Below are 11,626 nucleotides of genomic sequence, written 5' to 3'. Positions count from 1 at the left end.
GGGGGGTTCGGGTTAAGACCTCATGATTGAGTATCGTGATCCGGATGATTTAGCTGTTGTCGAACCGGGATGACACCTCTCCTCTTGGCATTCTACGCCACGTATAAGTGGAAGAATAATGACGCTAAGTAAATTGGTGCACAAAATGTTTGTTTTAATATTCTGACATAACAAATCGAAAGTCAAGACAGCGCAGACGACATAAACATAATTATAACCGTTAAGCCACACGGATTCGATAACCAGTTGTGGATGTGACAGGTGACAATATCTTGTAGGTGAGCATTCTGACACCCACGATGGCCGCGTGGCTTAAACGCCGGCCTATAGAGTCGAGGGTCCCAGGTCCGAATCCTGGGTCTGGCAAGAACACATATTGTTTTTCAATTTGTGTATTAGTCAGAGTATGGACCTAATCGGTTGAGCAATTGGCTGACATCCATTTCTCGTAAAAATAAAATCTGTTAACACAAACCTCCACTCCGTGGAGGTCCATATGATCGTATTAGGATCGGACATGGTCGAAAGAAAGAAGAAGAAAAGAGCATTCTAAGTTTATAGTTGAAAGCCAGGTGTCCATCGCTAGATTCCAAAATCAGAGTATCTATATCCGCGATTGAAGTGACGAGAAGGTAGGCGGGGTAAATGAAGATGTCAATGGCACCTGCTAGTTTTGTTACCCGCCCCCTTAAAAATCCATAATAAATTATTATGAATATTTTTTCGAAATTAACCGTATCTGTAATTAAATTAACTTATATCATTTTCTTTGTGCGCGCATCTATTATGCACATCATGGGGCAAAGTTTTGTCTCGGTTAGTGTTTTGATATTTTTTATATGAATTTTCTCATTAATATGAAAATTTATTACATCCAAGACACAAGATATTCAAGACATTTGTAGCAATTTAAAGATACTCAACTAGTTCATTGTAGAAACGAATAATTAATTCAGAGTTTCTCAATTATTGTTACTTTGCCTGGTGATTAAAACACATATTATTATACAATGTATATTATGTTAATAAAATAACATTAAAATAAAGAAACATTTACTTAAAAATCTTATTTTAAAACACCTTTTTATTTTTGTTGTGCAGTGCAGTGGTAGAAGTGAAACGATTACATACACATAAATAAAGGCTTTGAGAAAACCAGATAAATATATTGTGACCTCACCAGGTCGAATCCGTAGCCACCGGGTGAGAGCCCAGTGCCTTACGCACTGGACTACGAGGGTACATTCTAAAATGTGCCCTTGTAGTCGTGTAAGTCTCGAATTAGCCCTACCATATGAAAATATTCAAAATTATGTCAATAAGTTGACTACTTTTTTTGAACGAATAATTCACAAGATTTAAGAACGCAACATTCTTTATTGAACACACATAATATTGAAACAACTCAAGAACATATCTATTAGAAACTTTTTTTTTATTGAATACATATTATACCAATAAATTCACAATGAATTTGTAATTTATCCTGTTCTGTATTAGGTATGTGAAATAAATAAATTTGAATTTGAATATGCGTGTTAATTTTCAATATACCCAGAAACTTTAAAATTAGTTCATATGTGCCAATTTATTTACAATTCATGTTGATGTACTCGAAAAATGGAGTAGGTACCTACCTATAGGTATATACCTAAATTTAAAAAAACTAACATTTCTGTCAATGTTCCTACCGATCTGAAACCTTCGCTAATATATTCCTCATGGACGGATTCCAGATTTTTTTAAATAATTAAGGGTGTCATCGATGCCGATCTACTTTTCGAGATAATTAGATAATTAAACTTAAATTTTTCATTAGTGCGCGTACATCTATGGGTGCGTGGGAGCTCTGTCGGGGAAGGGAGAAAACGGCTAGCGGGCAAAGTCCTCTGGTTGGCGGTTTTGGCACCAAAAGGTAGATCCTTACTTGTCTTCTTCTTCGTTGTGACCGCTGTCTGACAGCCTTTTCCGCTAGTATTATTAAAATATATACTTATACATACAAAGTCCAAGAGAAGTTAATACTTTGGACGCGGAAGACGCACACGGCGCGTAATGACCAGGCGGTCGATAGATGTAATTAACGTGCATTTTAAAGGGGGCAATTAAAATCTCATTATCTATTCAGCAGCGAAAGCGTTAATAAAATATTGTAAAAAACTGAATTATTAGAATATTCATAGGTAGTTATCCGATTCGATAGTGTTGAGAAACACTGTCGCAGTGATTATAAATTAACCACTAGAAAAGTTATCTTGTAGTGACACGAAATAAAGCTTGCTCCAAAAAACAAGTTCATAGTTTCATAACGGACTTTCAGTTTAACTGACATTTATTATATTTTGTTAAGGGAACATTTTGATTGATCACTTTTGCGAAGTTTGTTTTAATAACTTTCCAGGAGAAACAACAATTATTTATAGACAAATAATTTCAACCGTAATGAATATTCAGTGACCTAATTTTTGCATATAACAACTTTGGCCTTAATAATTTGTAGCGGCACAAGCCAAAAATCAATTCTGCGTATGAACAATGTGAAACATGACGGATGCGCAATCGTTTACTTCTTCGTGGAGACTTCATGAGTGAGAGCCGTGACCCGAATGATTTGGCCGTCGAGCAGAAGGTGACCCCTCGGCTTTGCCTGTTTCGGTATTCTGCAACACAGAGAGTTAGGCCCGTTTCAGACGGGACACCGGTGTCGCGCTCGATATAATATAGAAGGCCTTTGTATTATGTTTATTCACGCCCCAGAGCTAATGAGTCAACGCGTGTCAGGTACAATTTTACGTCGGCCGCTACATTCGAAAGTCGCCGATACATATGTTTTTATTACCGCAGCCAGTTTTATGTTCTAATTTATAACGCGAAATTATGCGTTAACTCATTAGCTCTGGGGCGTTTATAAACATAATACAAAGGTCGCCTATATTATATCAAGCGCGACACCGGTGTCCCATCTGAAACGGGCGTTAGTGTCAGCGAAAAACAAGTGATACACTAGATTTGGTCTGTCCACTTGAAGGGAGCACATTTTCCAGGTTGAAATCCTACCTGACCTACAGTTATTATAACGGTGCATAAAAACCGAAAAGAGGATGTTTCTACTGTACCAAATTCCAAGTTGACAACTGAGGAGAGTCATTATTTTTATTACTAAAAAAAACTATTCTAAGATAATACCAATAAAATTTACTGGCTTTATCAAAATAGATATCTACCAATATTATATTGGTGTTCAAATCGACTAGTTCTTTTGCTATGAATATTATTACCCTATATTCCTAATAGGGATTCCCTATAATATTGCTTTACTTGATATGAAAATAATATTATTGAGCACATTGTCAAAAATGAATGTTGACGGGTGGCACTGCCACTTGGTAATCTTTTCTTGTAAGTGTAAAAATATAAATATCTGAAAATAACCCTTAATTAAATTTATCTCAAATTCAAATCAGATCTCAAAATTTAACCTATACTAGCTGCCTGGAACAACCCTCAATGTGAGCAAATGTGGTGTGGTGTGAGATTTGCTATTTGGTAGTGAAAAATAAAATTAGTGTAGTGAATATTTAAAGTTTAGTTTTAATATTACATACAAGTTTACTAATCTATAGATAGGTATTTGTAAAAAAAATATTTTCAGATTAAAATTCGAGTGGATATCAAAATAATACGTTTTTAATTTATAATGGTTACATAATATATAAACATATATGTACCTAAAAATACCCCTTATACTTTAATATAATATATGATGATTCTATATATAGCTACACAAGATTTTAATCGATTTCCTGCAGAGTAAGTACAAATAACGAAAGCATCACAAAAATCTTATTTATTTTCGCCTATGGCAATCTTCCGAGACGTTCACACTTGTATAGTTACATAGTATATATCTATTCGCGTAGTAAATACATACTGAAGTACAACACTTGAAATAAAAGTGTAAAAAAAGTCATCTCGGTCAGTTAAACACGATCGCCCAGGGGTGGCAAAAGCAACCTTTCGTACCCTCACTCTTGCCACCCCCTGCATCTTTACTATTGTCGTACTGTTTGCGAGGGATTGCAGTGCAAGTATGAGGGGCATTTTATTGTCTACACATTTATTTTAATCGAATACTGTTAGGTAGACTCGTAATAATAATTGTTGAACTCTAAATTTGAACAAATTGAAGTCGAAAAAATCATCGTCATCAGGGGCGCGACAACCCGGTATGGGTCCTGGTTTCCTCAAACAGCTCCCTCCACCTGTCCCTATCCAGTGTGGCCGCTTTCCAATTTGGTACCCCCAGAATACGGCAGTCACTGGCAGCTCCATCCAACCAGCGAATCTTTGGCCTCCCTCTTCTTCTACGTCCTATTGGATTGCTGGACTCTTTGGATTAGACTCTCTTTGCCGGTTCATTGTCATTCATACGGTGCACATGACCTAGCCATCGCAATCTCCCAATCTTGATTGATTGAACTGCGCTGCAATCTTCGTACAGCCCGTAGACCTCAGCATCATATCTTCTCCTCCGATTGGTGCCATCCCTGATCGGTCCATATATACGGCGGAGAATTTTTCTTTCAAAGATGTTCAGGGCTCGTACATTTCGCATAGTTAATGTACAGGTTTCCGATGCATAGGTGAGCACTGGCTTTACAAGTGTATTGTAAAGAGTGCATTTAGTTCGGCGAGATAGTATGCGGGAAGTCGAAAAAATAGTTGTGTTTAATATTATTTTCTCTACTTTTGACCATTGACATTGTTTTTTTGTAAGACGCTAAGTATAGCCTGTCCCAAATCTTGTATCGATTATAATATTACCATCTTCTTATTGTACCATCCCCTATCAAAGTTATCATGGGTTATTGGTACATAGTGTTATTGAGTAACCACTGGATAAAATCTTTTTCATCATCTCTTCAATTTTTTATTATAACGTAAGTACATGCACTTGCACTATTGTTGTTCAAGTGATTTAAAGTTTGGTATGTTCAATAAAAAAATATCACATTCTTAAATATTGTGAACTGTTATTCGTTGAATAAAAAAATAATTTATTAAATTATTAGAAAGTGCAAGTACGTTATTACAAAAATTTGGAGTGTTCCTGATACCGGTTATTAATTAAGGTAATTTTATTGAAATACTTTGATTAAAATACAGATGTCAATTGCTAAAAAGTAATGCAATATAGAAAGTGCGTCAGGGAGTATTGTATAAACCACTAGCTAACTTCGTCGCAATTAGATAAGACACGTATTTATAGTTCAGTGGTCAGGTTACATGGGCGCGAAACCCGGGAGCCCAGGTTCGAAACCTCTTACGTTTAAGATTTTTTTTAGTGGCTATATGGACGGTGTTATGCAGTAACCGGTTATCCACCAAAATTGAGTTTTGAGTTATAAGCATTTGAAGCTAAAATGTACACTATTTCGTCAAGATAATGAATAGAGTTAAGTATATTTTTTTTTGTAAATTATTACTTGAATACGTAACTTGCGATTGTATAAAGACTTTTTTAATAATATGATTTTTATACGTACGAACGTTGTTTATAATATATTAGGTACCTAAATGGTTATTGAAAAAATGTAATCGTTGCAAAAGTGTTTTCAAATCATGTATTTTCAATAAAAAAGTAACGTTACATTCTTAAAACTTGTGAATTATTCGTTGAATGAAAAAAATCGTTTATGTAGTTACATATATGTTCCTGATAAATATTTTAGAAATCGGTAGCATCAGTTGAATGTTCTCCCAAGATGCAAAACTGGTAATACCGGTTTGGAGTGCAATAACTGTATTTAACGAAATCGCTTTGGATGTTGATATATTCCACTTGCGTGAGGGTGAGTTTATGTGGACGTCGTTTATCTTTTTTAATCTTTGTTTTATATTTACATGATTTTATTATTACATGATTATTAATTCAGATAAGATGCAGTGAGGCAGGCTAAAATTCCATTTCAGAAAAATGGTTTCAGTCAGTGGCGGCTTTAGGGATATATGAGCCTGACGGATTTTGAGCCCCCCCCCCCACAATAAAAATAAATTAAAACCATTCATTCAAACTACCAACGTAGTCACAAATAATATTATTGAAGAAAACAGTGATGGCACATATTAGATGTTTATTTTTTGAGAATAAAAAAACTGTTTGAGCTGTCATTTTATAGAGTTAGACTTTTTTGATGTTAGTTTCAGAGATTTTGTTTTGCTTTGGGTAATACTTTGTACTCAGTACTCGTTTTGAGATTTTTGTATTATTATAATAATGAGAGTATGACTGGTTTGAACCATTTCGAGACCCCCTTTTAAATCTTCTGACGAATCGATTGCGTCGTCTGTGTATGAAAAAATACTTCACTATATAATACTACATCACTTTATTATTATATTAAATTATGAAAACCAATTATTTTTCTTTGCAGTGAAGTAGGTACAAGACAAAAGTGATGAGGAACTGCTTTTCGGACCCTGCGATTATCTGTATTAATGGCACCCAACTCGAACAAGTCAGCAGCTACGTCTATCTCGGACAGCAGATGCCCATGCACGATGAAATTGCTCGCAGAACAAAGCTGGGCTGGAGTGCTTTCGGACGTCTGAATAGTATCTTCAAGAATGACCTACCATTATGTTTTAAGCGTAGGGAGTTCAACCAACCTGTGCTGCCCGTGCTCACGTATGGTTGCGAGACGTGGACCCTCAACACGAGAGATGTCCAAATGCTAAGAGTCGCACAGCGAGGCATGGAGGGGTGTATGTTGGGCATCAAGCGAAAGGACCGTAAGAGAAACGAATGGGTTAGGAAGCAAACAGGAGTACGCGCTGTAATAGACGTTGCAAAACAGCTGAAATGGAGATGGGCGGGACACATTTCTCACCGAAACGACGGCCGCTGGACAAATGCCGTCATCCAATGGTACCTAAGAGGCACGAAACGGCCACAGCTGATGATGATGACATAGTTGTTTTTTATAAGCCTACTTAAAATAAGACATTTTACAAGTCCACAGTAATATTGTCTCCAATGAAAAAATAGAGCCAGATTATCAGAATTGTCTTTGTTTCTTCAATAAATTCAATGTCTAACTAAAATTTAAATTGTAAATGAAACACGATTTTTTTTACTGCTTTTTTTTTAAAATAGCACTTGAGACATTCTACCTCTATAGAGATGATCAGTAGGTATATTAAATTCTCAAGAAAATCATTGTCATTTATTTCAATACTGGAAACAGCTACGTTTTTTGTAAAATGTTCCTCTGTAGATCTTAAAACGTATACGTATCTTTGTTTAATTCTAAATAATATATTGTCTACAAACGCAAAGTAAACTTGACAAGGCTATCATAAAAAAAATCTCACATACATATTAATGAAGCCAAGATTAAAAAGCTTCTTAAATGATTACTTATTTACACCCTTGCGCAAAAGAGAAACTCCGAAGCAAAAAAAAATAATATCTTTTTGAAAGATCTTTTAAGGTGCTCCTTGCATCCAGGAAAACTCATAAAGTTGCACATCCGGCGCACCGCATACATTTTTTACGACGGTGTTTACTTTTAAAATTTTCACACTTTTCATCAAAGTCAACCCTCTGGCTTTTCCGTCCCATGCTCAGGGGAGGATTAAGATATCTCCTGTAAGCTTCCAACAGAAATAAGGTAACCAAATACAAATTACCTGTATAGTCGATACATATATGAACAGTTTCAATAAGCGATATTAGATAATGGTACATATCCTTCAGAATCCTTGATAAGACGATCGAAGTAGGGATTGCAATACCGGTATTTCAGTATTTATCAATACCGAAATACCGGTTTTAAAAATCCAAAATACCGGAATTTTCGGTATTAAGAAAGCACACTCGTTTACGTTTTTGAAAATGAATTATACGTTATGTGCTGCTAAAATGCAAATACATTGAGTGAATCCAACAAAGGAAAAAATAATAAAACAAATTTCATCAAATATATTTCTTATATAAGTAATTGTCGCAATGAATTATCATAATATTATTTCGAAATATAAAACATCCATGACAAAAATGTTCAATTATTCTATAATTATTGATGACTGCAAAAGCGTTGAATTTAAGAAGCTTTTCCTTACTGCCAGACTTATTTGGACGATGAGCTTTTGAGGGCTTTTGTTAAAATAATCAATATATTCAAATTATTTGTAAAAAAATACTAGTTCTACAATTATGATCAATATATATTTTTATATATTGATCTATGTAGTAATATATTATGTATGTAGGTTTTTGCTATAAAATAATATTTTAAAAAGATTTTAATAGCTATATTTATTGATAAGCACCTACTTCTGTTTTTTTTTTTAATATTTAAGAAATATCGGTATTAATACCGGTATTCAATAAGAAATACCGAAAAACCGGTATTGACATTTTCATTCGGTATTGCAATCCCTAGATTAAAAGGATAGAGATCGACATGTCTTAATTCTTTTTAATAAAATGTTAAGTCTTGATAAATATATAATCTATAATAAGTAATTTCTCGATAAATGTGGGCTGCACAGTGAATTTATATTATGCAACAATAATATTTATTTTCGTCCTGTCTCTTTGAGAAGTGCCTAAGAGGGAGAGATACTCGGAGTAATGATATAGAGAGCGCCTATTTTTCGGCAAAATAAAGCCGTGTTTCTTGCGTATAACGCACAGTAGAACTACGATTTTATTATTATCAACTAAACTATGAAACGTCATACCATCGTGTTGCTTCTCACTGCGGCTACCAAATTTAAACACAACATAAGTAACAATATGTTCTACTAAAATAACGAAAAACAATTACCACTAACTTTATATTTAAATCAAAAACAGTAAATTTCAGCAACACGTGCTCGCAGTTTTTAAGTTAATGTAATCAGTCTAATCCATTTTCACCGGCGAAGTTTTTTGAAAAATTATTTAATTCAGCCGTATAGTTTCTATCTTACTCTAACAAGTCTAACACATAGTGCGGAGATATAAGAGTGTCGAATGCTTACTCACTCGCACTTATGGTTCGTTTTTGTTCAGGACTCAGGTGAGGTATTCGTTTTAATTCGTCTTATTCAGTTGGGGGATGGTCTAAAAAGCTCGTATTGGCGCGGATTGCGGGTCAGGGGTGCAAATGACGCATGCCGAACGAAATATAATTTGTCATATAAATCCAACATGCGTCCATTTAATGTTCTGTTTGCGTCGTAGGAGAAGCGGGATAGTCCCGACACTTTTGTAGACTAATCCATTTCAATTTGTGACACTCAGTATGCGGGTACACAAAATGCTTAACGTCAGCGGACATCAGAGCCAGTCCAAAAGACAAAAAAAAAATCTTTCTTAACTTTCTTCTTTAAGCACTACGGTGCATGGTTGCAGCATCAGTCCTGTGCGGCTCCGTCTCGAAACGGAATGAGCACTTAAAATCACTTCTTTCAGACACGTTTAAAGCGTCATAGAAAGCGGCCGTGCATATAAACGGCTGTGCATATATGACGGGTGGTGGTGGGCACTTTAACGTATGTTCTATTAGTACCTATTGACATGTTTTCTTTTTAAAGTAATTGGGTAACGTTTTAGCCATCTTTACACGATTTAAGAATTAATACCCCCGTCGCCATCACGAAACAAATTGACGTATTCACACCTCGACGTTCGATCTCCGAGTGCCAGCGAGTCCAAAATTTCGTCGCGCCTATAGTTGATAATTATTTGCCGTTTCACTGAAGTATCGCCTTAAGGGGGGACATGCTCGTCGAAGTTCAAAATTGAGTTTTTATTGTAATTTCAAACCATGATCCTGGACACTCCTTAAACGTTGTAGATAATCTATTTATATAATTTTGAAGCCTTATTATCCTTTATAGTTATTTTAGACATTTGATGACTGCATAAAGTATTTTTGTTACATAAAATAGTATTCTTTTAAACCTCTCGCTCTAATGTTTTAGAATATAGTCATATTTCGGTACATAACTGTGCAGTGGTGTTAAGATTTTTTATATTTATTAATTTTTAAACGCATTTATAAAACCATTAGTATAATTTATTACGAGATAATTTTTGTAAAATATTCACGATAAAAAATTATATTGATAATCTCTGTGATCCCAAATTTGACAAGAATTAGGCATTTTATTATTCAAAAAATCGGCAAGATTAACACATTTGAAGATGATTCTAAAGATATTTATTATAAGCTATGTTTTTGACCATTCTAGTGTGATAAACATCTTATGAATAATGATTGCTTTATAATAATTATTGACCTAAGAATAAGGTAGTGTTTTTTTGAAATACGCCATTTCTTTTGTCATTCCCTAGTGGTTAAGCTACAACATACGGCCGTAGCCATAAATTGACAAACTATAATTAAAATAGGGAGTAAAATTATGTTAACGCGCGTGTTTGAACATGTACGTATCCGAATTTTTTTTTTTTTTTAAACGGTACATGTTCAAACACGCGCGTCAATATCATTTTACTCCCTACTTCAATTATAGTTTGTCAATTTATGGCTACGGCCGTATGTTGTAGCTTAACCACTGGGGAATGACAAAAGAAATGGCGTATTTCAAAAAAACACTACCTTATTCTTAGGTCAATAATTATTATAAAGCAATCATTATTCATAAGATGTTTATCACACTTGAATGGTCAAAAACATAGCTTATAATAAATATCTTTAGAATCATCTTCAAATGTGTTAATCTTGCCGATTTTTTGAATAATAAAATGCCTAATTCTTGTCAAATTTGGGATCACAGAGATTATCAATATAATTTTTTATCGTGAATATTTTACAAAAATTATCTCGTAGTAAATTATACTAATGGTTTTATAAATGCGTTTAAAAATTAATATATGTAAAAAATCTTAACACCACTGCACAGTTAAGTACCGAAATATGACTATATTCTAAAACATTAGAGCGAGAGGTTTAAAAGAATACTATTTTATGTAACAAAAATACTATATGCAGTCATCAAATGTTTAAAATAACTATAAAGGATAATAAGGCTTCAAAATTATACAAATAGATTGTCTACAACGTTTAAGGAGTGTCCAGGATCATGGTTTGAAAATACAATAAAAACTCAATTTTGACCTTCGACGAGCATGTCCCCCCTTAAGTATAATAATATAATATTCATTAAAAAATACTCAAGGCCTGATGTTAAATTTCCCGACCCTACATGCATGCTTCCACTCCTCTAGAAGGGAATGCAATATGTAAAGATCGAACTGTGAATGAAAAAAAAAATGAAAGAAATGCGATTTGTTTTATTTAGCGAACATAATTCAATTGCACAGCATGTGAGGCGACGACGTATTTTTATCCTTTTTATTCCAATGCGACAACGGGCGATAATATTATGATTCATACGATTTGCATAAGGATTAATATGCAGTACAAATGGAAGGTTTTATTATATTATCTGAAAGAACTTTGCGTGAAGTAATAATATGTAGGTACATCTATAGCGTTTCAAAACGTGCATTTTTATATCAAATCAATATAATGGTTGAGCATTTTGCAGTGGACTGTAATTTTGTGAAGGTGATACTGGAAATTCCGGATATAGGGGAAGGGGTGATGAA

The sequence above is a fragment of the Rhyacophila brunnea genome, unplaced genomic scaffold, assembly GCF_057557595.1.
Source record: "Rhyacophila brunnea isolate RB1 unplaced genomic scaffold, BYU_Rbru_1.0 scaffold_21, whole genome shotgun sequence".
NCBI lineage: Eukaryota > Metazoa > Arthropoda > Insecta > Trichoptera > Rhyacophilidae > Rhyacophila > Rhyacophila brunnea.
The sequence above is the reverse complement of the archived record's forward strand: the minus strand, read 5'-3'. Positions refer to the sequence as shown.